The 25,959-nt window shown below is 41.3% G+C and overlaps 1 pseudogene; it reads right to left on the bottom strand.

The window, feature by feature from the left end:
• Positions 1-5,649: 5,649 nt before the first annotated feature.
• On the bottom strand, positions 5,650-15,499 carry LOC143570014 (putative WRKY transcription factor 32; annotated as a pseudogene).
• Between the last annotated feature and the right edge of the window lie 10,460 nt (positions 15,500-25,959).

Below are 25,959 nucleotides of genomic sequence, written 5' to 3'. Positions count from 1 at the left end.
AATACGTTAGTTATATACCCTTTTTAAAGTTTAACATAACCAAGATTCCGTCTTTACATTTATATTATCTTGTTTATTTATAAGTGGGTTTTATTACTCAAGATCTTAACTAAGTGTTCTATTAACCTTAACCTTCCTTAAACACCCTTTTAACACTTGTAATTTTTACCCAACATGATTTACTCCTCATTATATGTCATTTTAACACACTTCAAGTTTATGTTCATGATTCATCACCACATTATGTATATGTATCTTAGGCTTAGTCCATGTTTTTCTACTAAACATTACATGGCATTAGTACCTTGGGAATGTCGGTTTTTGAGGCGTTCTTGAGCGGGTTTAAGGCGAGATCCAAGTTCCTTGACGTTAATCACGATGTTGAAGGTCTACATTATGTTTAAATAACATGAAATAGGTGAACTAGGGTCAAGTAAAATGATGAAACCGTGGCTGGACAGAATCTGTGTTTTTCCAGCCACCATAAACTGTTACAACTCGAGTTTTTGGCTTACCTAATGCTGAAATGAAGCCGGAAATGGATGTTCAAAAGGTGGTTCGTGATCCTTGCGAGTTTCCTTGGATTCCTAAACAAGAATCACCCAAAAATACCAAGTGGTTTGTAAGATATGAACAAAAGAAGAGAGGGGGGTACTGCTGGAAGATGCAGTTTCCAGTAGTGACCTTCGAAGGTTCAAAGCTTCTTACCGAGTTTTCCGGGCAGAGATCCGTTCAAGGCTTTCTACCACGGTTTAAGGATTTCTTCTAGCTTTCCAACGATATATAGGGTTCAAGATGTTAATAGTAGAATTATAGAGAAAACAGGTTGCAAAGAGGCGGCTGTGGTGGTGCACTGCTGCTGCCTTCGGCCGAGAGAGGAAGGGGTTGTTTTTGGAGTTAAGTTTCTTGAGTTTGGGTGGTGATTTTTGATCAAGAAAGCTAGAGTATATATAGAGTGGAGGATGGAAACATAATCCCTTAAATTGGGGAATCACAATCCCATGAATTAAGGGTGGCAAATCACTCATTCAAGTGCAATAGTAGTCAAGGCATGGTGTAAATTGTTGTTTATTTGGGAGGGGAATGGGAGGCCGGCTCTTGGAAGGCTTTTTGGAGACTTTTTGGTGGCTTGCAAATTTCTAAGGTCATGATAATGTTGGTGATGATGATAGTTAGATGGATGATGCTATGGATGATGATGAATATGTTAATACATGGATGTATGTAATGGTGTTTTGTCTTGTGTTATAACCGAATGGGAAAAGTTGGGGTTCGGCTTTGGGCTGCAAAGGAAGGGTATTATGGTCATTTAATAAATATATTGATTGTCCAAATGTAGTGCTAAGTTCAATCTTGGTTCGGGTCTTAAATGGATAGTCGTTAGGACGAGTAGTTTATCGAATGAACGAGTTATGGGAATTATATTGGACTTGGGTATTATGAGCTTCTCATAATTTATTTGGTCACCTATAAAGTATTATAGATGGTATGGAACCCGGTATTTATTTCGGCTCCCGGTACGATGTATATTTAAATTTAGCCCGGAGTTATATTCGGTTAAATAGTGCTCCATATTGTAATCTTTCATGGATTGTTTAAATTATTATCTTCATATTATTCCGACTAGTATACCTTTAAACACTTCATAGTTTCATATCTTGATCGTCTCACTGTATAATGTGTCATTAATTTGGCCGGTTCGGCGACTATATTCCATTATTTAAACGTTTTTGACGTTTCGGTCCTAATTATGGAATTAGGACATTATTGGGCAAAGTCTCACCATTACCCATTATATTGGATCATAGGTATATATTTAGCTTGATATGTTTGTCACCTCTGACTATTACTGGGCTGTCTTTATCATATAGCCGTTCTCATCGGCTCTTTATACGATCCTATAGGCATAACGACTGTTCTCGTTCACATTTCAAGTATACTATGGTTTATACCTCATATAAATTATATAAATAATACGTAATTTAAATCAAATATATACATTAGAGTGTGAAAAATTACCGGGTGTCCACACCATCTCTGCTCACGAGAGCTCTGCGGAGTTGATCACTGCGCGCACCTTGTATAAATGCCACGCGCAAGAGTTGCTCAGTGATACCTCCAATTGCAAGAGATTCCTGATTGAAACGAGTTATGTAGTCTTCAATCGTTTCATCATTCCTGCGCACGCAGTGCATGATGTCATCAGGGTCGCGCGTGTGTCTGCGCTGCTGTACGAAGTGAGCTTGGAACTTTTTCAATAGCTCTTCGAACCCATCGATTTGCCCAGTCGGCAAGCTTTCGAACCAGACACGCGCCGCCCCCGTGAGGCAGCGAGCAAACATGTGACACCATGTTGGCATCGTCCAGCTTTCTAGGTTTCCAGTGTTATAAAAACCTTGTAAGAAATCGTCTGGATCTGTTGTGCCATCGTACTTGCCCAACCCACTTGGCATCTTGGTTTTGTGTTGAATGAGAGCCTTCGCGATGCGCTCAGTGAATTTTGAATGCTTCACCAAGATGGCTGGCCTGTACGGTGTGGTTACGTCCACTTGCCCTCTCGCTGGTGGGTTGTACGGTGTGTACAGATCCAGATCGGCTTTGGCTCCAGGCGCCATGTTCATGTGCGCGCGGAGCTGTGAGCCTCCTGCATGAGTATCTCGCGTCTTCCTCATGCTGTGCACTTCTTCATCACTAAAATCAGCGTGTTCAGTGTGAACAGAGTGACCATCTTCCGGCGCGCGCGCCCTTTTTTTTTATTCCTTGAATGGTTTGCTTATCAAACGCGAGCCTTTGTGTTAAGTCGGCTAACTTTTTGTGTTTGACCAGCTCATTGTATTTGTCCATTAAACGTCGTTGTTCGTTTATGAGCCATTCTTTAGGGTCATTGGTTTCATCTTCTGGACCCATTGGTCCTTTTTGTTTCGCTCCAGTAAGATTTTGGAACGTGAGATCGTCTGGAGGAGTTTCAGTCTGGCTATGAGGAGTTGTGATGAAGGGATGGTTACTGGTGGTGCGCGCAGAATCACGCGGCACCCTCAGAAACTGCTGTCCCTCATTAACATCCTCACGCTCAATATCCTCCAGAACTTGATCGCTGTTTCGAACACCAGAAACCATGGTGAAGTTTTTCAGAGAGAACTGATGAGATTTTGTTGCCGTTGTAACAGGTGATGGCGCCAATGAAGAAACGTGGATCGACTCACTGGTAGACGATCAACTTTCCTCCGGTATGAGTATGCTATTTCACCGATGGTTCTCCGGAGTATGAATTCTTCCACCTACAAAACGAGCAGCACCGTGAACTTACCCCTCAGAAAGGGACAGAGGGGTCCTCTTTGGGGTAACCCTCCGGTGTGAGAATAAGAGATTGTAGGAGAAGATAATAATAATCTGAGAGTGAGTAAGGAATTGGAATGTATTTTCTTGCTTACCTCCCCTTGTAGAGGTGGTGTGGTATTTATAGTGCTAGGGTTTCCAATGATTGGGCTCAGATCCCATTAGGGCCTTTTTGGCCTCCTCCTATCGCTTTGCGCCACGTGTCCTTAGGACACCTGGTGCTTTTTCATTGATTATTCTCTGACCCAGGTATTTCACCTGACCCATGTGCAATCACGTGGTAGCACATGGGTTTTGATGAGTTGTCCACCTTTCATTGGCAGCTGTCAACATCAGCATATTCTTATTCCTTAAAGGATACCTTCTGGAAGGTTGTCTGACGAGCACAATCAAGGTTGTCCTTATCCTGATTTGGATAAGGACGAGGTTGATTATGTGCATGTGTGATATGCGCCTATCCTGAGGATGCGCGAGGTCTTCTCTTTATTCTCACGCGCAGATGTTTCATGCGCAGATGTGATATGCGCAAGCATATGTAATATGCGCCACGTTCAGATGCGCCACGCGCAGATGTGATATGCGTGAGCATGTATGATGCGTGAGCATGTGATATGCGCCACGCGCAGATGTGATATGCGTGAGCATATATGGTGCGTGAGCATGTGATACGCGTGGGCATATGTGATGTGTGAGCATATGTGATATGCGTGAGCATATGTGATGCGTGAGCATATGTGATATGCGCCATGCGCATAGGTTTTGGCTTTGTGCCTTCATGATATCTTGATTTCAAGCCTCTTGTCCATATCTTGTGGGTTGACCCGCCCCGCTCGATGTTAAGGCGGGTACATACCTCTTCAGCCACAAATACACGATTCAAAGCCGAAAGCTAGAATGCACACCTTTTTTTAAGAGCATGTCCCTTTATAGAACAAAGATACGAGAGACTGTGAGCAAGAAGAATTGGAGATGCTTAGACCGTCTCCAATAGGAGACTCTTGGGATGCTTTTTAGAAGGGAGAGATGTTAATTTTTGATGTGTCATATGCTATGTGGTACACAAAAATACTATTTAAAAAACTCATCTATTGGTGATGCTCCAACAAAAGTGTAGCATGAGATACTGAATCTTTCAATAATTTTTCAATAGCATACTTGTGTGATTTAATAGTTCGAGAGGATGAGATATACGCCTTTTTATTTATTTTAACACTAGGGATAAGATCAACTTCCAGTCATTTTATTCTCTCCCTTACGTGTCAGATTAGATTACCGTATTTGTCTCGACTTTTCTCTATAATGAATTTAAAGAGGAACTAGATCCAAAAAGAATGAGAACAAATCAAACAATTGATTCATAAAAATAGAATAAAGTAGCAAAAACAAACATAAATTGAACAATCAAAACAATTACAAATCATATGATAATGATAAACGACATACAAATTATTCGGGAATGGAAATATGTTACAAACAAATGTCAAAATAACTCGTGTCATGATTAACATTGTAAGAGAGTAGTTTAAGAATTAAGAATTAAGAAATGTATGCACTATACTAAGAATGCTCATGCACTAAAGTATCATAAGAATTAAGAAACACAAGTCACAAGTGCATGCAATGATGCATATGGCAAAGTATAACCCGTAACGCGAGTAGTAGGATCACCATGCTTACACTATACTAAGAATGTTGAATGCATATGCGGTGTGTAACAATAGTTACAGGTAACAACGTAGCGACAAATGCAACTTATACAACAATGATTGCACTAAAATAACATATATAGTGTAATCACCAATGCATACAACAAAATTATAATCAATAATACAACATATGTAGCGTAATCATCAATGCATATATTACATTAAGGATGCACATATAACATTTTACAAGTAGTAAAGCACCATCAGTAACATATATTGTATGATATATGCAGCAATAACTAAAGTAAAGTGTCATTGTGCGAACAGACTTGGTTTATCAAAACCTTTTCTCTTAAAAGCTTATGTTGTCACTTTCAAAATCTCACTGAAGCTTTGAGGCAAACATAGGTTTTATCTCTTGCATATTTTAATAAAAACACACGTGTTGGATGCTTGAGAGAGGCGATCTTGATTAATGGCTTTGCGCTTTCGTGCCTAAAGCGAACTTGTGAAGTTTGTTAGATGAGAAACTTTCATATAAAGTATTTCGGTTTTAAGCTTCAAGAACCGATTAGACTGTAGTGGTTATACAAACTCAAGTTCTAGATGCTGGCTGCACTATATCACAATCATCCAATGTACCATAAACAACCTCATATTTAACAGAATCCGGCCAATCTAAGCATTAACTCAACCATCTCGAGCATCAGGTTACATCTTGCCAAAACATGGGCTCTCAACAATGTTTGATTTCAAACCCGACACTCAAAAGGGTTCGGGCTCGAGCAGATTCGTTACTCCTGACTGCTTCATTGTTGGAAAGTTGGGTGGACAAGTGTTCCATTCTCTTGTATTGAATAATGTTTTCAGAAGCAGAATTACTAGTAGGTGGCCCCTGTCCCTTCTTTGGTACGGGCATATCGTGATCATTAAGGGTGGCAAATCCAACTCAAATGGATTGTTTTGAATCAAGATGGATAAACTTTAAAAGTTAAATGGGTTAGGATGAATCATAAAAATTCTTCAAGGGGTCAGGATGGGTTGGTGATATACAAATGAGTTTCATTTATAGGTTAAAATGGGTCAAAACAAATTATCCAAATTATCCAAAATTTATCTAATTCAAAATACCCAAACTATCATGTGCGAAACAAAACTCATCCGAAACCCAAAAAACGATCAAAACGAAACAAAAAACCCGAACCAACTAAAACGAAACAAAAACGAAACTGAACCGAAATAGAAAACAACCAAAACGAAACAAAAAAAAACGGGAATGAAACCGAAAAACTGACCAAAACGAAACAAAAAGAGCGAAATGCAACCGAAAAGCTAACCAAAACTAAACAAAAACACCGAACCGACCAAACCGAAACAAAACTGAATCGAAATAGAAAAACGACCAAAACGAAACAAAAAAATCGATATAAAACCGAAAAGTTGACCAAAACGAAACAAAAAAGTGAAATGCAACTGAAAAGCGGACCAAAACAAAACAAAAACACCGAACCGATCAAAACGAAACAAAAAAACCGAAACGAAACTGAATTGATATAGAAAAACTGAAAACCAAAACGAAAATAGAAAAACGACCAAAACGAAACAAAAAAAAGCGAAATGCAACTGAAAAGCTGACCAAAACAAAACCAAAACACTGAACCGACCAAAGCGAAACAAAAATCGAAACGAAACTGAACCGAAATAGAAAAACGACCGAAATGAAACAAAAAAAAACAAATTGAAACTGAAAAACTGACCAAAAGGAAACATAAAAAAACTAAATGCAATTTAAAAGCCGGACCAAAACAAATAAAAAACACCGAACCGACCAAACGAAACAAAAATTGAAACGAAACTGAAACGAAATAGAAAAACGACCAAAACGATAAAAAAAAACGATATGGAACCGAAAAACTGCCCAAAACGAAAAAAAAAAGCGAAATACAAAAAAGCTTACCAAAACGAAACAAAAAAAACTGAAACGTAACCAACCAAAATAAAACAAGTGAATCGAAACGAAACAAAAAAACGATATGAAACCGAAAAAACTGACTAAAACAAAACAACACTGAAACCGAAAAAAAGAGAAATCGAAACCGAGCAGATACCGAAACCGACCGAAATGAAAAAAAAAAACGAACCGGAAAAAAACCCCGAAAAACTCGAATATGAACAGGTCTTTTTTTTAATACACGAGAATGATGGGGAAAACATTTTAGTTATTTTACATTTTGCGTTTTTTATTTATATTTTGAGAAATCTGCATTTTGTCTCCCTGGTTTATATCGACGTTCGACGGGTTAACCACTGAAAAAGATTTTGCGAACTTTGGACCATTGTGATATTTGGGCGGGTCAATCTGAATCCTTGCCGTCAGTTGACTGTGAGTTGACTGACAAAAAACGTTGAATTTACCGGTTTACCCCTGAGCCTATCATTAATCCTAATACTAAATACCAAGAATTCGTGTAAAGGGTGGGGTTCGAACCCCCGACCCCTAGTTTAATAGCACACAACACCAACCAATTGAGCTGAACTAACATTTAATAAGACTACACAATATGTAATATATATTAAGCTTTTGAATTGAAACTATATATATGCATGTTTCTTGTATATATATATATATTCCGTATATATAGTATGTATATATATATTCCGTATATATATATATATATTCCGGCTCGTTTTATAGTAAACTTTTCGTTCAAAAACGACGAAACGGCTCGTTTTTTAACGAACTTTTCGTTCAAAAACGACGAAACGGGCCGGTTTTTAGTACACTTTTCGTTCAAAAACGACGAAACGGGCCGTTTTTTAGCAAACTTTTCGTTCAAAAACGACGAAACGGCTCGTTTTTTAACAAACTTTTCGTTCAAAAACGACGAAACGGGTCGTTTTTTAGTAAACTTTCCGTTCAAAAACGACGAAACGGGCCGTTTTTTAACAAACTTTTCGTTCAAAATCGACGAAACGGCTTTTTTTTTAGTAAACTTTTCACTAAAAAACGACAAAACGGGTCGTTTTTTAGTAAACTTTTCACTAAAAACGACGAAACGGGTCGTTTTTTAACAAACTTTTCGTTCAAAAACGACGAAACGGGCCTTTTTTAAGTAAACTTTTCACTAAAAAACGACAAAACGGGTCGTTTTTTAACAAACTTTTCGTTCAAAAACGACGAAATGGGCCGTTTTTTAGAAAACTTTTCGTTCAAAAACGACGAAACGGGCCGTTTTTTAGTAAACTTTTCACTAAAAAACGACGAAACGGGTCGTTTTTTAGTAAACTTTTAACTAAAAAACGAAAAAACGGGCCGTTTTTTAGAAAATTTTTCGTTCAAAAACGACGAATCGGGCCTTTTTTTAGTAAACTTTTCACTAAAAAACGACGAAACGGCTCGTTTTTTAGTAAACTTTTCACTAAAAAATGACGAAACGGCTCGTTTTTTATTGTAATTTTAGCTCAAAATCGACGAAACGGGTCGTTTTTTATTGTAATTTTAGCTCAAAAATGACAAAACGGCTCGTTTTTTAGTAAACTATACGCCCGAAAACACCGAACTGACTCGTTTTTTAGTTATCCCCAAACCCGAGCCCGAACACACAATGAACACAACCATTCTTTTATATATATTACACAATACATAAACACATAAACACATACACAAAACATAAAAACAATACATAAACACATATATCAAAACACCCGAATTATAATCTTCGGAATTTTACGCGCCGACCTTGACCCTAAACACCCCGAACACTACGGTAGGAGAAGATGGTTGACATTCCACGTTCTACGGAACGCCAACCGGACTAGACCGGCGACATTAACAACAACGCGGAGGGAAATTCGACGAATCCGAAACCGGATTCGGAGACTAATTGCAAGTGGGACTCCGATTAAACATGTGAACCGAATAATGAACACGAAAACCATTGTACGGCGGTGGATGGCGGCGTGGCGTCGGTGGTGGCGTCGGATGTGGATAGGGATGGCGGCTCGGCGTCGATGGTGGCGGCGTGGGTCGGTGTTGATGATGGAGATGGAGAGCGATGGCGTCGGTGATGGTGATGGTGACGGGCGTCGGTGATGGTGTTGGTGACGGGCCTCGGTGATGGTGTTGGTGATGGCCGTGTATATATATATATATATATATATATAGTGGGGAAATTGTGGGGAAATTGTGGTGATTGAGTTGGGTAAGAAACGAAGGAAGGAAAGAGGGAGGATGGAGGGTGGAGAAGGGGGAAGAGTATGGAGGAAGGAGGAAGAAGATAATACCCGGTGGTCGGACTGTCATTTTTCCCGGCAAGCTGGTTTTTTCAAGCTTTTAAAAAATATAACTAACAGAGTGGCACAGATAAAATTATATTTGTAAAAAGTCTAAAATACCCTTCAAATCAACGAACTTTAACGAAAATATTTAACGGAAGGAGTCAGATTGACCCGCCCAAATATCACAATGGTCCAAAGTTCGCAAAATCTTTTTCAGTGGTTAACCCGTTGAACGGCGATATAAACCAGGGAGACAAAATGCAGATTTCTCTTATATTTTTTTAATAGTTTTTTTGAATATTTTTTGAGGGGTTTTTAAAACCCTTTGTATGTCAACCTTTACTTGGGTCAAGATGGGTTAGTTTTACCCATTTTGACCCATATCCATCCTAACCCTCTATTTAAAAATCCATCCTGACCTTATATCCATCCTAACTTATACCCATCCTGACCCATTACCCATATCCAACCCAATCCACTTCCATTGCCACCTCTAGTGATCATGCACTCCTTTGTATGTGATGGTTACTTCTGATGAACCATCAACAACTTCTAGATATGTTTCCTCAAGGGCGTAGCTTTAGTTGGGGCCAGGGGTGGCCCCGGCCCCCTCCGTTTTTTCGCTCGATAGTGTAAAGTTATCTTTTTTCGGCCGAAATTTTTTATACATAGTGTAAATTTACCCGTTTTCGACTGAAATTTTGAGCCCGCCCCCTTGGTTTTTTGCTCGGTAGTGTAAATTTATCCACTTTTTGCCCGAAAATTTTTATACATAGTAAAAATTTACCCGTTTCCAATCGAAATTTTGAGCCCGACCTCCTTTTTTTCGCTCGGCAATGTAAATTTATCATTTTTCAGCCGAAAATTTTTATACATGGTATAAATTCACCCGTTTCCGACCGAAATTTCGAGCCCGCTGATGTGCAAAACGGTCTATTAAAAATATAACCTAACCTAGACACTCTAGTTTTAAATTTATAAATCTAGACTATCCTAATGCTAGAGCACTAGACAGGCAAGTGTACCTATCAACTGTAGTAAAGCCTAATGAAGTCCGGATGTCGAGCTCACAGGACACTAGCGATACCTAAACTAGACTCTGACTATTAACTTAAATAAATTAATTTTATTGATTTTTGTATTTTTTAACTATTAACTAATAAACTAAATAATACATAAATTATAACTGACACGAAAACTAGACACAGACAAATAGAACTAAAACTCGAATAGGGGAAGCAACTACCTAGGCAAGGAATCCTACTAGTTAACTCGTAAACTCTCGGAATTGGATTTATGATTGGTACCGTATTCTAAAAATATGAAATTTAAGGAATAACTAAAGTATGCTAGATCTCCTCCCAGTCTCACCAACAATACCTAAGAACCTTAAATATCATGTAAGCTCAACGGTTTAATGGTTCGGATCACCTCCCGGTCTCACCTTACCTAACTATGCTAAGGTATCCAAAGACTAAATTACATCCCGGTCTCTCTAATCACAAAACACCCTAAATCGAAAGGGGTATTTTTATTGAATTCGGTTATAATTCGGATCTGTAAGAATCTAAAGGAATCTAGGATAACTCACTCCCGTGCAATCACTATCCAAACCCGCAAAAGACCAAAACATGCGACACTTAATTACCTCCCGGTCTCTCAAGTGACAGAATATAAGGTATCTCTAAACTCTCAATTACCGTTCCTATGGAGTACGTTAACTATATACCATAAACTAGTTACAAACACACAGTAAGTAACCTAATACGCATCATACATGAAAGACATTCACAAAGACGCATATGGAACAATAAATTGATCATAAATTAATACCAAATACGCATATGTATCACAACCAAATATAATAAAAACTTTAACAAAACATGAACCAATCAATAAATAATCCAAAACCGAAAATGAAACGAGTCTAAAAAGTATTCATCCAAACCCAGGTAGCCTAATAGTTTAGCCAATCATAATTACGAATGAAACAAAGATAAAATATATATTGCAGTTCATCGTAAAAGAAATAAATATGATTGAGCTACTAGCATGCTTGTTTTAATTAATTGACGTGCCTACTAGCTTGCTTCTTTAATACTGTTTTTCTTGCCGTGACTTCGTGAGCAGCTTAGGTGCTTGACGTGCTATGTTGCTTCACAATCCTCCCTCTCTCGTGACCTGGAGGGTTTTTGACGGCCACCCCCTCCTTCAACCTCTTCAAAACGATAATATATATATATATTCTTCTTGTCAGTTGTAGATTTTAACCTACTTGTCAAAAAGCCTACAAATCACTCCATGGCTTGGGCTGGCTAAAATCAAGAATCATGACTTAAAATATATATGTCGTTTTATGCAATTTGATTTTAAAGTAGCGGGGCCCACTTTAATCTTCTATCAACTCCCTACATACATATGTATAGCACCAAAAGAATATCTAATATCAATATTGGAATTCATAACGTGATGCAGAACATATGAGTTTTATTTCATCTATTTTTTATTATTATTTAAATTATTAATAAACAAAACTTGTTTAGAGTTTTATTCTTCAATCTCAAGTTTAGTGAAAATTAGTTCATTCAGCTCGTTGACACTCGAAACCATTAAGATCTAAATATAAGCCACTTTAGAGTAATATAATATGAAAACTAGCTTAGAAGTATTAAAAAGCGTAGAAAATATTATCATAAAAATATGTATAATTCAAACCGTATCACCCGCCCCCCTCTAGTCTATGAATTTTTTTATACATATAGAGTCCGGCCCCCTCGACGTGTATGTCTAAGCTTCGACACTGTCTTTCCTAACCGTACATCCAGCAGATGTGCACTTGTAGTAGTTCCTGAAACAAACATGTTCAAATTCAGCCAATGAGAATTCAAACAGCTGTATGCGCTCGTACAAATTTTCATAATAATTTAACGCAAATGCACCTTGGGTGAGGGCTTTCCTTCCTTCACCATTTTCTGCCCATACTTCTTCCATCTGTACCCCTCTACTGATATTTCCACGTCAGCAGCCACGTGTACAATAAACTTGGGTTTCTTTGGATTCTTCAACGCAGGACAAATGACAATCACTTTCCTTTATCTGCTCAACTTGAATCGATGGTGTTGAAATTGATTTTCTTTTCAGCGATTTTGGAGTCGATGAAATATCGCATTTCTTTAACCAATCTCTTAGGTGGATCATGTATGTGCTGGCCTTTATTAACTCTCTTTACAATGCAGCTGGACCGATCACAAGATTCAATCTTTTTAGCATCACATGCACTATATGTGCACTTGTAGTAGCTTCGAGGACCTTCAGGACTCTTCTTCATACCATACTTTCTCCAGGTGTAACTGTCAATTGTCTGGCCTGTTTCTGACCCGCCAGCATTCGTGGCCGTTGTTGAATCTGATATAGTGGATGAAGATGGAACCCTAAATCCAGGTGAGTTGATCTGAGCAGCATGAGCTATAACAGTGGCTAATGCTTCTTGGTGACTCCCTTGAAGATGATCCTAAGGGACAAAAGTTTATAACTAACATGATTATTGCAAAAATATATTCCTAGCGCTGTAAACGAACCAAACGTTCGGCAAACTGTTAGGAGGGAAGTTCTTTTACGGTCGTTTGTTTTATAAATGAACGATGAATTTCGTTCAATTAACTAAATGAACGAACAATAACAACGAATTCTGTTTGATTAACTAAATGAACGGACACAAAGAGAGGGGGCCAGTGATGGTGAACTTTCGATAATGTGTTGGTTCATGTTGTTCATTAAAGGTTTTTAATACTTTTTAGGAACTTTTCTAATCTTATGATGTAGATTTAAGCAAAATTATTAACTATACAAGAAATATATATATGAGTATTATGTAATAATCTAGATGTAAAATTAGCAACATATGAATATGAATGTTAAAAAAAAAACCAACAAAAACTTGCTAGCCGGGCCCAATCATTGACATTGACCATTCTCAATTAGCAAGTCAGATAAAATTGAATAATAATGTTATTATTATAATTACTTAGACCATCCGTAGTCTACCATTTTTCGCGGCGTTTTAGGCAATAACGCCAGGGGTACAACCCCCCTCCCCCCCCCCGGCGTTTTGGGACTTTTTTTAAGCGTTATACATAAACACTTGAATATGGCACAAAAATCAAAAAGTAACCGTTATTATTACCTTTGGAGGAGCCATCAGATTTAAAAAAAAAATTATTATTATTTTCTATATATTAAATCAACTCAACCTCAATCAAAACTCATCAAACTTATAAAAATATCTCTTTCAACTCTATATTTCCTCACACAAAATTCATTATATAAATGGATCCTCCATCTATATATAAACGGTTTTTCGGGCCCGACCAACAAGCCGACGACAAGGAGGAGGAACAGGCGGTTACGGGTGCGATTATGCTTGCGACAACTTATATGAGTTCCGTTACGAGTGCGATTAGCTCTCCACCACCCCCCGTTTCAAAAAGAGCATATATCGAACGAGATCGTACCGAAGCCAACAACCACTTGATGGCGAATTACTTCTGCGACTCGCCGAGATACAAGAACCCGAAGACCTTTAGGCGTCGTTTTCGGATGTCTAAAAATTTATTTATGCGCATCACCAATGATTTGGAGCGTGAGCTTGATTACTTTAAGCAAAAGCCGGACGGTCGAGTGACGCTAGGATTCACGGCTATTCAGAAGGTTACGTCAGCCGTACGCGTGCTCGCCTACGGAAACACGACCGACATCAACGACGAGTATTTAAAGATGGCCGATAAAACAACTCGGGACACCTTGGAGTATTTTTGTTACGGTACGTTTTGTTTTTATTTTTAAATAATTATATCACTTGTTAACTTTAATCAATTATTTTATGAAAGTTGTGTAAAATATAGGAATATTGAAACTATATGGACCACATTATCTGAGAGAGCCCAACTGGAACGATCTACAACGTCTTTACGAGGCACATACAAGGGTGCATGGCTTCCCCGGCATGATAGGGAGTGTAGATTACATGCATTGGGAATGGGCTAATTGTTCAACTGCATGGCGATGTCAATTCACACGAGGTGACCAAGAGGGACCAACGGTCAGCCTTCAAGCGATTGATTCATACGACCTTTGAATTTTGGTCGGCATTCTTTGGTGTTCCCGGTTCCAACAATGACATAACCGTCTTAGAGCAGTCTCCTGTGATGGAGAGTTACATATCTGGGACCGTTCCTGTCGCTTCGTTTTGGTCTAACGATAACTTCTACCATCATGGGTACTATCTGGGTGATGGAATATATCCAGAGTATGCGATAATCGTTAAAACATTCAGAGACCCAATGGATGAAGAAAAACAGTATTTTAAGAAAGTGCAAGAGTCTGCGAGAAAGGATATCGAGAGGTGTTTTGGTGTTCTTCAACAACGATGGCATTTTGTTAAAAATCCTTGTCGTCTATGGCCTTTAGAAAAAATGAAATGTGCTATGTATGCGTGTATCATAATGCATAACATGATCATCGAGGACGAGGGAAGAGCAATATGTCCAACTTTCATACCGGACCCGAATCCACCACGGACTCCAGCAAGTATGGAGCAAAGACTCGACAACTCGGATTCCGTGCGGTTAAGAGAGATACATAACGCTCTAAAGGAGGATTTGGTCCAACATCTTTGGATGTATCGGCATTTGGCTGGTGAAAACGATGATCAAAACGAGGGCAACAATGAAGACGATGATGAAGACGACGACGAGGGCGACGAGGACGAGGACGAGGACGAGGACGAAGACGACGAGGACGATGACGACGAGTATTTTTTTATTTTAATGTAATATTTATTTAATAAAATATTATTGTTATTTGATTATTCTTTATAAAAAATTAAAACAAAAAAAAAAGTGTATAAGTGACTGGGCGCCACGTGACGCATAATGCCCGAGGGTGGGACTTTATGGTTACACCCTGTTTTTGTATAAAGCCATAACTCTGACTGGGCGCCACGTGACGCATAATGCCTGGAGACGAGGCTTTATAACTACTCATGGTATTACTGGATGGTACTATACTATTTGGTGTCGCGATTGACAAGCAGTTGTTGAATTTTGGTCGTTTGAGATATGATGAGAAGGAACCTGTGGTGGTAATGAAGTGGCAGCATCTGTTTGATCGTCAGTGCTGGTTAAGTCATCAAGTGTTGAATTTTGTTGTTGCAATTGACTACTCCGATCATTAGCATCCATGCCGGAATTTAATAACAAGTTTTGGTGTGTGACTTAACTAACTGACTGTGTGAGACGTATACTTCCGTCTAAACAACAAAAGTCGTTTCGCAGGTCTAGATGGACCATTCGCCCATAATCACTTTCCAATTCAAAAAAAATAAAAAAAATCATATTTATCTTATAGCTTCTCAAATAACTTAAAAAAATAAACTTATGATGGCTGTTTGACGACCTTGCACCAATGAGTAAGTGTTAATGAGCAAGATGTTTGAATGATTGTTAAGAAACTCTGAATCAATAAATAAGTGCTAAGTACAATGATGTGGTGGTGATTAATGGTGGTCGGTGGTGATGGGTCGAGGAGCTGGAGTGTAATTGGCAGATTGAGAGTTAGGCTTAGTGTAGTAGGCGATAAACAATGGGCGACATGGGCGATTTTTGTGTGGAACACCGCACCCCCCCCCCGGCGACAAACGGGGCAATAGAAGGGGGGGGGGGGTGATGAGTTTTCGTCGCCAAAAACATCCTTTTGTTTTAATATTATTATATTCAAATGTGTGTTGATAAACACACACACACACACACACACATATATATATATAAGGGCTACTACACCATATACCCCAAAAACAAAAACGTACCATTAAAACGCCCCATTTTGTAACCCCTCCTAGACATAGCCTTATCAGCATCATTTTAAAGTTTAATAGGTAAGATGTTTGTTGAGTGATTAAGAGATGTCATTATGGTGAACCAGACACAATTAATGCTCAGATGTACTCTCTTTGTTCCATTATAAGTGTTCACATTTCATTTTTTATTTGTTCCATTACAAGTGTTCACTTTCAAAATTTATTAGCCAATTTTCAAGTTTACCCTTAAACATACAACTAACATTAATAAACAATATTGATTGAACCAATTTACAAGGGCATTATTGTCATTTGATAAGAAAAAAAAGTAATCATTAAATTCATCTTAAACTTTGTATTTTTCAAACCTAGACACTTATAATGGGACGGAGAGAGTAACATTTTATTTTAGTGAAATCATTAAGAGACTACCAAACATCTTATTATTTTACAAAAAAATCTTATTATTTTGCAATTTTCTACCATCTTAATGAAAAATAATCATTCAATTCATCTTAAACTTTGTGTTTTTCAAACCTGGACACTTATAACAAGATAGAGGAAGTAACATTTTATTTTAATGAAATTATTAAAATACTGCCAAACATCTTATTATTTTACAATTTTCTACCATCTTACGTTGTTTAACCACACGTGATGTTCTTTTCTTTTAGAATTTTTCAATAGCTTGGCCAATAAATTTTATAAAATATTGGCCGGTATTTATCCAGGGTTGAGTTTAGTCGAAAATAGATGATTCAATTCAACATACTGACACGTAACAGAACATTTGTACGACGGGTATTATTAAACTATATTAAAAATTATAAAACTAACATAAAGCATAATATAGCATTTTAAGTGTACTGTCTGAGTGTCTGTGTGTGATTATTAATTGTTGGTAACCATACCTTTATTAACAATTACAAAATATTATAGAATGGTTCCATGTCTTCCTAACATAAATCATAAAGGTTCGGTGACACTACTTCCGAGCACACATAATGGAGACGATGCGGTTTTGTTTCACTGTCAAAGATGTCACGTCATTGGTGTGAAGAATGTTTTGGATATAAGGAAAATTCAAAGAAACTTTATCCATGTTGATAGCTTATAAGATTCATTGAATCAATATTCTTACGATATGTTATTTGTGAGTTTGAACATGCAAGTACATTATGTATATTTTGTCATTCCGTAACATTTATCTAAAAACTATCAATTCAATAAAGACTATAATAAAATACTTATAGGTGAATATCTCTTAAATTTCTCTCCCACCGTTCACCTGATCTATTCTATTCTGGTTCTTTCTCAACAATAATTCTTTATTTGTGCTACGATTCTTGCAAGGAATAGGTAATTTCTTATGTTGTTGACTTTTAAATGCTTCATCATCGAGTTTTATAGGATATACCTGCAAGTTGCTTTTCTGCCCTTTCGATTTTGATTTCGTTGCAATTTAGGCTTAATTAGGGTAAATATACTTGCCTGCAAGTTGCTTGATCATGCCTCTTGTTACCGTGCCATTGAGGATCCCTACTGATAGCAAATCAATCCCTAAAGGGTAGATATTTGATTCAAAACTAAAATGGACACCAAAATAAACCCTAGGGCTGCGATAACCAACCAGAGATACATAATCGCCATCCCGGCTAAGAACACCACTCGAGATGACAAGATGCCAATAAAAATAAATAAACATAAAAACTTAAATTGCATAACCTGAACCACCACTTTGGATATTCGACCCGACCCGCTTAAGATATGTCTATCATCTACTGTTGCAAAGGACATAATGGTTATTTTAACTTTTGAGTGATAATAATTTTTAGTTTGTTATATTTTAATCTAGATGCTAATGAACTTTAACATGTAAACTTATTTTACATGCTTGTCTGCATTTCTCACGTAGCACTGACATTAACCAATCTTGTTTGGAAGTTGCACTAATTGAATTATGAATGTTTGGGTGCCGGTAGTTATGATTCTAAATATTAACAACATTTGGGGCAGACATAAAAATCTGTATCTTTATGATATATCAATAATATAGCTACATATTGAAGAAACACTAATTGACCCTGGGCAGATTACGGATAATCTGGGGGTTAAGTAATGTTTCCCACGAGGATGAGGTCCAGCAAAGAAGGTTGTTCTTCAGGTGACCTGCAAAACAGACACCGTAAGCTCGTCACTGAGAAGGGGGGGGGGGTTCCTCCTTGTGACCACCCTCCGGCGTGAGAATCAGACTAGATTGCTCTGAATATAAATGTATATTAAGAGATTGCTAGAGAAGATAAGATAATGAGATATCAGATGATGTCCTTACCATTCCAAGGTATTGGAGTATTTATAGCCGAAGGTAGGTTTCCTAGAAGGTACAGCCGGCTGAATAGTATTCTTGTTCTACCAACAGTGGGCTACGCACAAGCCATGCTGGTTGGTGGATAGGCTGCGGTCGACAGTGACAAGGTCGGCTGTATACTGTTCCTTTACTGCCGGTTATGCACTGTTCCACCAACTGTAGGCTGCGCACGTCCCATAGTAAGGGTTGGTGAGTAGGCAGCGGCTAATAGTGACAAACAGTACTAGAGGGTGCTCCTCCTCGTACTGTTGTCGGTGAGCTGTCACCCTGTGATTGGTTCATGGGCTGTTCTGGTCAGATCGTCTGTTTTGCCTATACCTTGGTAGGTATAGTACAAAAGATCTTCCAGAAGCATACGGACTGGCTCATTTGGGCGGGAGTATTCCCGCCTTGCTCATTCCTTAAGGTGACTACTGAAGTAGCAAGAGTTAGTGCCTTGTGCGTGTAGCCTTGCTATCAGTGCGGGTAGCCTTCCCTGATGGCTTGTATCCGCAACTGCGGGAACAAGCGGGGTACTTCACCATTGGGAGGCTTTCCCTGCGGGTACAGCTAGCGTACTGCGCGTAAGGTCTTCTCTGAGCATGGTGGGTCCTGCGGAAGCAGTTGGTCGTTGCGCAGACGTCCCTGTTCAAGGTGAGTCTTGCGGGTCCAACTGGGCTCTGCTGGGACCTACCTCTTCAAGTCCCCCCAGTCCAATGTTCTTCTCATGAATTATTAATAAGTGAGGTGAACTTTTGGACTAGCAAGGGGTTTTGAAAAGGGTTTTTAGTTTTAAGGTTTTCCGTGGGGATTCTTCCCGCGGTTTTCCTAATGTCACTCAGAAATTCCCGACTTTTCTGCTTGATCTTTGGGTATGAAGCGGGTAGGTCTGTAACCTCCTCGCAAGTCAGGAGCGTTGAGTCCCACTTGTGTGGATTCTCCATGGGGTTTTGGTAGTTTTCAACATAGTGATCAATTATGTTAAAACCACCAATTCCATCTTGGAGTTTCAAACAATATAGTTCTCGACGTTCCCGCCGTGCGGGGATGTTATTCCCGTTTCCGCAAGCATGGCCCAGAAGATCCTTCTTGGTTTGAATTCCCTGCGGAGCGCTAAGTATGTGAAGGGTTTTGCCTTGACACTGTACCCGCACTCGTCTTACGGTTACTTTACTTCCAAGGTATTCCTGGCGTCAATTCCCTGCGGGTGCTAAGTATGTGAAGGGTTTTGCCTTAACACTTTACTCGCACCTGTCTTATAGTTACTTGGTTGCCAAGGTAAGGGGTATTTTCCCGCTTTTGAATCTTTTTGAAATTTTGAAATTCGAAGAGTTGGTGAAAGGATAAGAACAGTCCAAACTATTGAAACGTCGTCCGACTGTTTCTTCTGACAGTGTCAGGTCGTGCAGGAAGTTATGGCGACGTGACAGTATATGGTCATTCCAGGCGCTTTTTCAGGCGCGTGGGCGCGAATTTTCGGGCGCGTGGCCGCGAAATTACTGGCACGCGTCCTTTCAACAGCTGTTGCCAGCTTGCTTTTTGCCACGTGTCATAGTTTCATTGCACCTGCGATTTCTCTCTCTTCCGCATTAAATTCATCGCATTAATTGCGATTAGTATATAAAGGGGGAGAGGGTCCTTTGTAATCCACACTTTCACTTTTCTCTTCATCTTCAAAACGATTTCCGGCGAATACTCTCCTTTTCAGTCGAGCATTCTCTTGAAATCGTTCTCCTTTTCATACCTGCAAGATGTCTTCTGTTCACGATCTTGAGGCTACAGCCCAGGAGGCTGGGGTGTACGCCGAGCACCCGTCATCCACGTCCGACAAGGATGACAAGAGTACTGCTGGTGAGTGCCAGTGTGCTCTGCCTGTCGATCTATATCAGTACATCGTCAGGAAGTTCATGCTCGAGTCTCTCGAGCCTGAGTTTCCTGAACCTCATCAGACGGTGTATGATGCCCCTAGAGGCAAGATCGGGGTATATGCCGCATTCTTTGTCTATGGGAATCTTAGGTTCCCTTTGACAAAGTTTGTGTACCGTGTCCTAGAGAGGCACGGTGTACACCTATCCGAGGTGCACCCGATGGCGATCGCGAAGATTCGCCACTTCGAGTGGGTGTGCCGGATTCTGGGCGTTGAGCCCTTCGTCGACCGCCTGATGACCTTCTACTCCTGGAGGTGCATCCAGGGGTGGTATACTCTGATAACCCGGATCAAGGGTTTGAAGATTTGTGCAACCGAGCGCAGTCTTCGTTCATGGAAGCGGGAGTTCTTTTTTATCTCCGCTCGCGCCATCCCCCTTGCCATGAAGTTCAAGAATGGGCAAGCACTCCCCAGCCTTCACACCTCCAACTACCAGGAGGCGGAATGGTTCTCAAAGATATCCCGAGTCCAATCTCCGGTTTACCGCTTTGCGGAGTCCGGGATGGTGATGCTCGGGATGAGCCGGGTGTGGAAGGATGCGGATGCGGAAAAGATCCCGATCGTCCTTGAATACGGTTTGAACTCTGTCCCTTACGGTACGCTCTGTCTTCTTTGTTTATATAGGTTTGTCTTCTAACTGTTTTTCTTTTATTTCAGAGGGGAACGACTTGCAGTCTCTCCTGTATCCGCGGGAGGCTGATAGTCCCGCTCGGATGGGTACTCGTGCTCTAGATGAGGACGAGTTGCCCATCCTTGAACAGACGGCGGATCGGTTCGTGGAGGTCTACCCGCCAGGCCACGAGATCCTGAGCGCCAGGCGGCCAGGTAAGGCGTTATTCAACCCTCGACCCCTCAATGCTGAAACCTCTGCTGGAATTCCTCTAATCTTGTGTTCTGATGAGGAATCCGCAGATGGTCCTTCGTTGGTGCGGAAGAAGAAGGCTGCCGGCGGGAAGGGGAAGGCAAAGGTGGCCTCCACTGCCGATCCGGTGCCTCGGTCTGATTCAGAGACCGAGAGCGAGGAGGTGGCGGGGAACCCCGGTGGTGATAAGACCACTGCTCCGGAGGCTGCGACGACTGTCACCTCCGGAGAGCCCAGGATGACAACGCTGAGCGGCGTGAAGAGGCCGGCTCCATCGGGTTCATCCCCGCCTGTCCGCACTTTTAGGCTCAAGAAAACCCGTAAGTACAAACTTTATTTTTAACTTCATAGCATTCCATCATTAATACTTATCTTCTTTGTGTAGGCGTGGATGCTACCGCATTCCAGGGTGAAGCGGGGAGGAGTACCTCCGGACCCATGACGGTAGGCTTGGTCAGCCTACCTGAGGTGACGACCCAGGCGGCTGCGCCTGCTTTCGCTGGTTCAGTTGCTCACTCCGTTGAGCCAACTGTTCCAGCTGTGATGACGTCACCGCCGGCTGTCAGTGCTATATTTACCGCATCTTTCACTGAGCCGGCGGTTACTTTTTCTGCGGACTCCGCAGCGGCAACCACGGTTGTGAGTTCACCTACAGTGAGTTCACCTCCGTTGGTTTCTACCACCGCGACGGCCTTCACCATGCCTCCTCCGTCATCGGCAACGACGGCCGATCCTTCAGGTATGCATGGGGCTTCTCGCCAACCTCTGCCTCCTTCCCATCTACCTGATCTCTTGGACGGATTTCCCTTGGGTTCAGGTGATGGGTTTGGCGGGTATCGGCCTGTTGTTGACCCTACAGGTGCGTAGGGTTCTTTTGGCCTCTTTTTTTTTTTATATCATCTTTTCCTAACTGCTTTTTGTTTTTTGCAGTGTCGGATTCCAATGAAGTGTATGTTCCACGATGGAACATCCGCCGAGGAACAACCCTTCGCACACCTGTGGAGTGCGTGGAGTGGGCTCGTCACGCAGCTCCCAGTGGTGCGTTGGGGGAAGCTATGGCTAGCTACCAGGAGGGTAGGCTAACCAATGAGCTTCGGGTTCTCCTGGCCCGGATGCAGCCGCGCGTCGAGCTGCTTTGTCGTGAAAACGACAAGTTAAAAGCAGCTCGTATCCAAGAAGTAGCTCAGGCGCGGGCTGTCCGGGAGGAGAATAGGAGGCTCTCCGCGGCTGCTGCGGAGAAGGAGAAGGCGTTCAAGGCCCTTGAAGTTGAAGTTCAGGCCTGTCTCGAGGCCCGTTCCAAGGCTGCCCAAGCTGTTAACGAACAGCTTCGGCTGGCTAAGGAAACTGCTCGGAACGCAACTGAAAGGGCCACCAAGGCTGAAGCTGTTGCTGAGCCTCTACGCCTCGATAATGAGGAACTTAAAGCCAAACTAGAGGCGCTCCAACAAGCTCATGATGCCTTGGCGATGGAAGACGCGAAGAAGCTCCAAGAGATCCTGGACCAGAGGGGCGTGCTTGACCACACTGAGCGGAAGCTAAAGGGCGTTGAAGAGGCTGCTGCAAAGGAAGTGTTGCTTGCCAACCTCAATAAAAGTGAAGCCGAACGCGCCCGTAACCAAGCTCAAGCCGCCCTCCAAGAAGCTCTGGTTGCCAAGGAATGGCTTCTTCGAGAAGCGTTGTCTCAGGTAAGCTTAACTTCATAATGTCTTTACGCTTCTTTGCACATGGAAGAGATTTTGACACTTGTATTTTTTCTTGTAGGTTGTGCATCGGGTCTTCACGGATACGTCTTATGACGATGCTATGAGCGCAGCCCTCAACGCTTCTCATGAGGATGGGGAATAGGCCGGCTTCCTGCTTGGTCTAGGGTTTGTTGAGAAAGGCATCCCGCCTTCCAACTTCCCTTTGTATGATGTGGATACTGAAGCTGTTTATGACCAAGCAGTGAATCAGTATGCCGCCTTCCCACATCCGGTGGTGGAGAAGGTGAACGAAGTCGCTGCTGCTGATGATGGGCTAGCTATCCTTAAAGCTTTCCTTGAACCACCACGCTCTACTGATGGTGCGGGTCCAAGTGGAAGTGGTCCTGAAGCTTGATCCTGAAGATCCCTTTCCACCATTAGCGTAGATTTTTGTATTTGTATAGATTCTTTTGTATGCGGGTATGCACCCAGCAATCTTTGTAATATTTGAATTTTGATGGAATAAAGATTGTGTTAATTCCTTGCCTTGTTTATTTTACGCATGTTTTGATTTAACTTAGCAATTTCTTTAGTACTTAGATAAGTTAACTTTTTAACGTGGCAAATTATAAGTTTGTTTCGCTTCCTCTTTCATGATTGTGCGGGTATGACCGTCACTTACACTTAGTAGGATGGCTTAACTTTACTTATATCTGACCTGCGTGGAAGTTTTCCTCATCTTTTCCTTTGAAATTTTCTAAGTGTTTAGAATAAGTTAACCTTTGAACGTGGTAGATAATAGGTTGAAGTTTTGCCTCCTTGTTCGTGATTGTGCGGGTAAGACCGTCACTTGCACTTAGTAGGATGGCTAAACTTTGCCTACATCTGACCTGCGTGGAGGTTTTCCTTAAAACTTGAAATTTTTACCGTTTTGTGTTTATGCGGGTTTTGCCGCCTTCCACACGTAACGACTTACTTCTTCCCATATTTATGCGGTGAATACCGGCACATCAGTGTGGGAAGTTCATAAGTATAAAGGTAAGGCTATCAACACATTGTGAAAGGAGAATCATTTCCATTAGAAGTGGCTCTAGGCCTTTTCTTTACAAGTTTGGAATTGATCTACATATAACATTTGCGTAATTGAGCTCCATTCCATGTTCTTGGGATGGGAGTGCCATCGAGTCTTTCGAGCCGGTATGCGCCCTTTCCCAGAATTTCCTTGATAATGTATGGCCCTTCCCACACCGGGGCCAGTTTTCCTGGGCGTTGTTGGTTCGAAGCCTCGTTGTTACGCAGTATGTAGTCTCCTACATTGAAGTTGCAGAGTTTTACCCGCGTGTTGTAGTACTTTTGCATTTGTCGCTTGTAGTTCTCTTCACGCACTGCGGCTAAGTCTCTGCGTTCCTCGGTTAGCATAAGGTCTAACCGTCTTTCCGCATCATTGTCTTCTGGCTGAATCAAGACCCTTGGTGAGGGTAAACCAATTTCGACCGGGACCATGGCTTCAGTGCCATAAGTGAGACTGAACGGGGTTTCTCCCGTACTGGCCTTTTTCATCGTTCTGTTTGCCCAAAGGACGTGCGGAAGCTCGTCCACCCAGCCGGATCTGTGTTCCAAGAGTCTTTTCTTTATGCCTTCGACGATGCTCTTATTTGCTCTTTCTACCTCACCATTACCTTGCGGGTGTGCCACTGAGGTAAACGTGTGGGTGATTTGGAGCTCTTCTAGCCACTTTTGTAGCTTCTTGTCAGCAAAGTTGGTGCCGTTATCGCTCACCAAATTCTGTGGAAGTCCAAAACGACAAATAATAAATTCCCAAATAAATTTTTTGATATGTTTCGCGGTTGTTTGGGCTAAGGGTTTTGCTTCTATCCACTTGGTGAAGTAGTCGATGGCTACCACTAGGAACTGAACATTTCCTGCTGCTGTAGGAAATGGGCCTGTCACATCGATGGCCCACTTCTGAAATGGCCATGAAGAGGTGACTGGAACAAGTTCATTCTTCGGGCGGTGCGTGTTGGGTGCGTAGAGCTGACAAGACCTGCATTTTCTGATGTATGCCAGCGCATCCGTATGCATCCCCGGCCAAAAGTATCCCGCGTTGTTTAGCTTAGCTACAACAGCGCGTGGACCTGCGTGTACTCCACAGATGCCTTCGTGTACTTCCCTTAGGAGGTAGTCAGCATCTTGGTTGTCCACGCATCTTAAGAGTGGGCCAAGAAAGTTACGTCTGTAAAGGATGTCATCGATGAGTTGATAATTCAGTGCCTTACAGCGTAGTTTTCTTGCCTGTGTTTTTGACTCTGGTAGTGTACCTGCCGCAAGGTATTTTATTATTGGTGTCATCCACGTTTCTGTGCCGGTTTGGATGACACAAATTTCCTTGTGCGGGACCGAAGGTGCCTCGAGGAGTTCAATGCGGATGTCCTTTCCCAAGTGGGTGAAGGCTAATGATGCAAGCTTGCTTAACGCATCCGCAGATTTGTTTTCACTACGCTTGACGTGTATGACTTTGCAATCGTTAAAATCGCGCATAAGGGTTTTTGCTTGTGCGAGGTACAGGGCCATTGTGTCGTTCACCGGCCGTGTACGTCCCGTTGATTTGATTGGCTACTAACATGGAATCCACGTGGGCTTCCAATTCTCAGCCCGGCCAAGAATGCTTCATACTCGGCTTCGTTATTCGTACTTGGAAAGTCCAGTCGAATAGCGTAAGTGTATTCTTGGCCTGCTGGGTTGGTTAGTTTCAGCCCTGCGCCTGAACCCTCGTTACTGGCTGCTCCATCAGTGTAGAGTCGCCAGACATCATTGATGTCCTGTGCTGGAGAGGGTTGAGCCTCTTCCTGGCACTCTTTCTCCCGCGATGCGGGCACTTCCGCAATAAAGTCGGCCAAAACCTGGCCTTTTATGGCTGGTCTTAGCTTATACTTTATCGCGTATTCCCCCAACTCAATTGCCCATTTGGCTAGGCGTCCCGATAACTCGGGTTTGCGTAGAACGTTTGCAAGTTTGAAGTTGGAGAGAA

Source organism: Bidens hawaiensis, unplaced genomic scaffold, assembly GCF_021521415.1.
Source record: "Bidens hawaiensis isolate Kalapana, Puna unplaced genomic scaffold, B.hawaiensis_p1.1 tig00024816_1, whole genome shotgun sequence".
Classification (NCBI taxonomy): domain Eukaryota; kingdom Viridiplantae; phylum Streptophyta; class Magnoliopsida; order Asterales; family Asteraceae; genus Bidens; species Bidens hawaiensis.
Note: the sequence above shows the minus strand (reverse complement) of the source record. Positions and strands in the feature narration are given on the sequence as shown.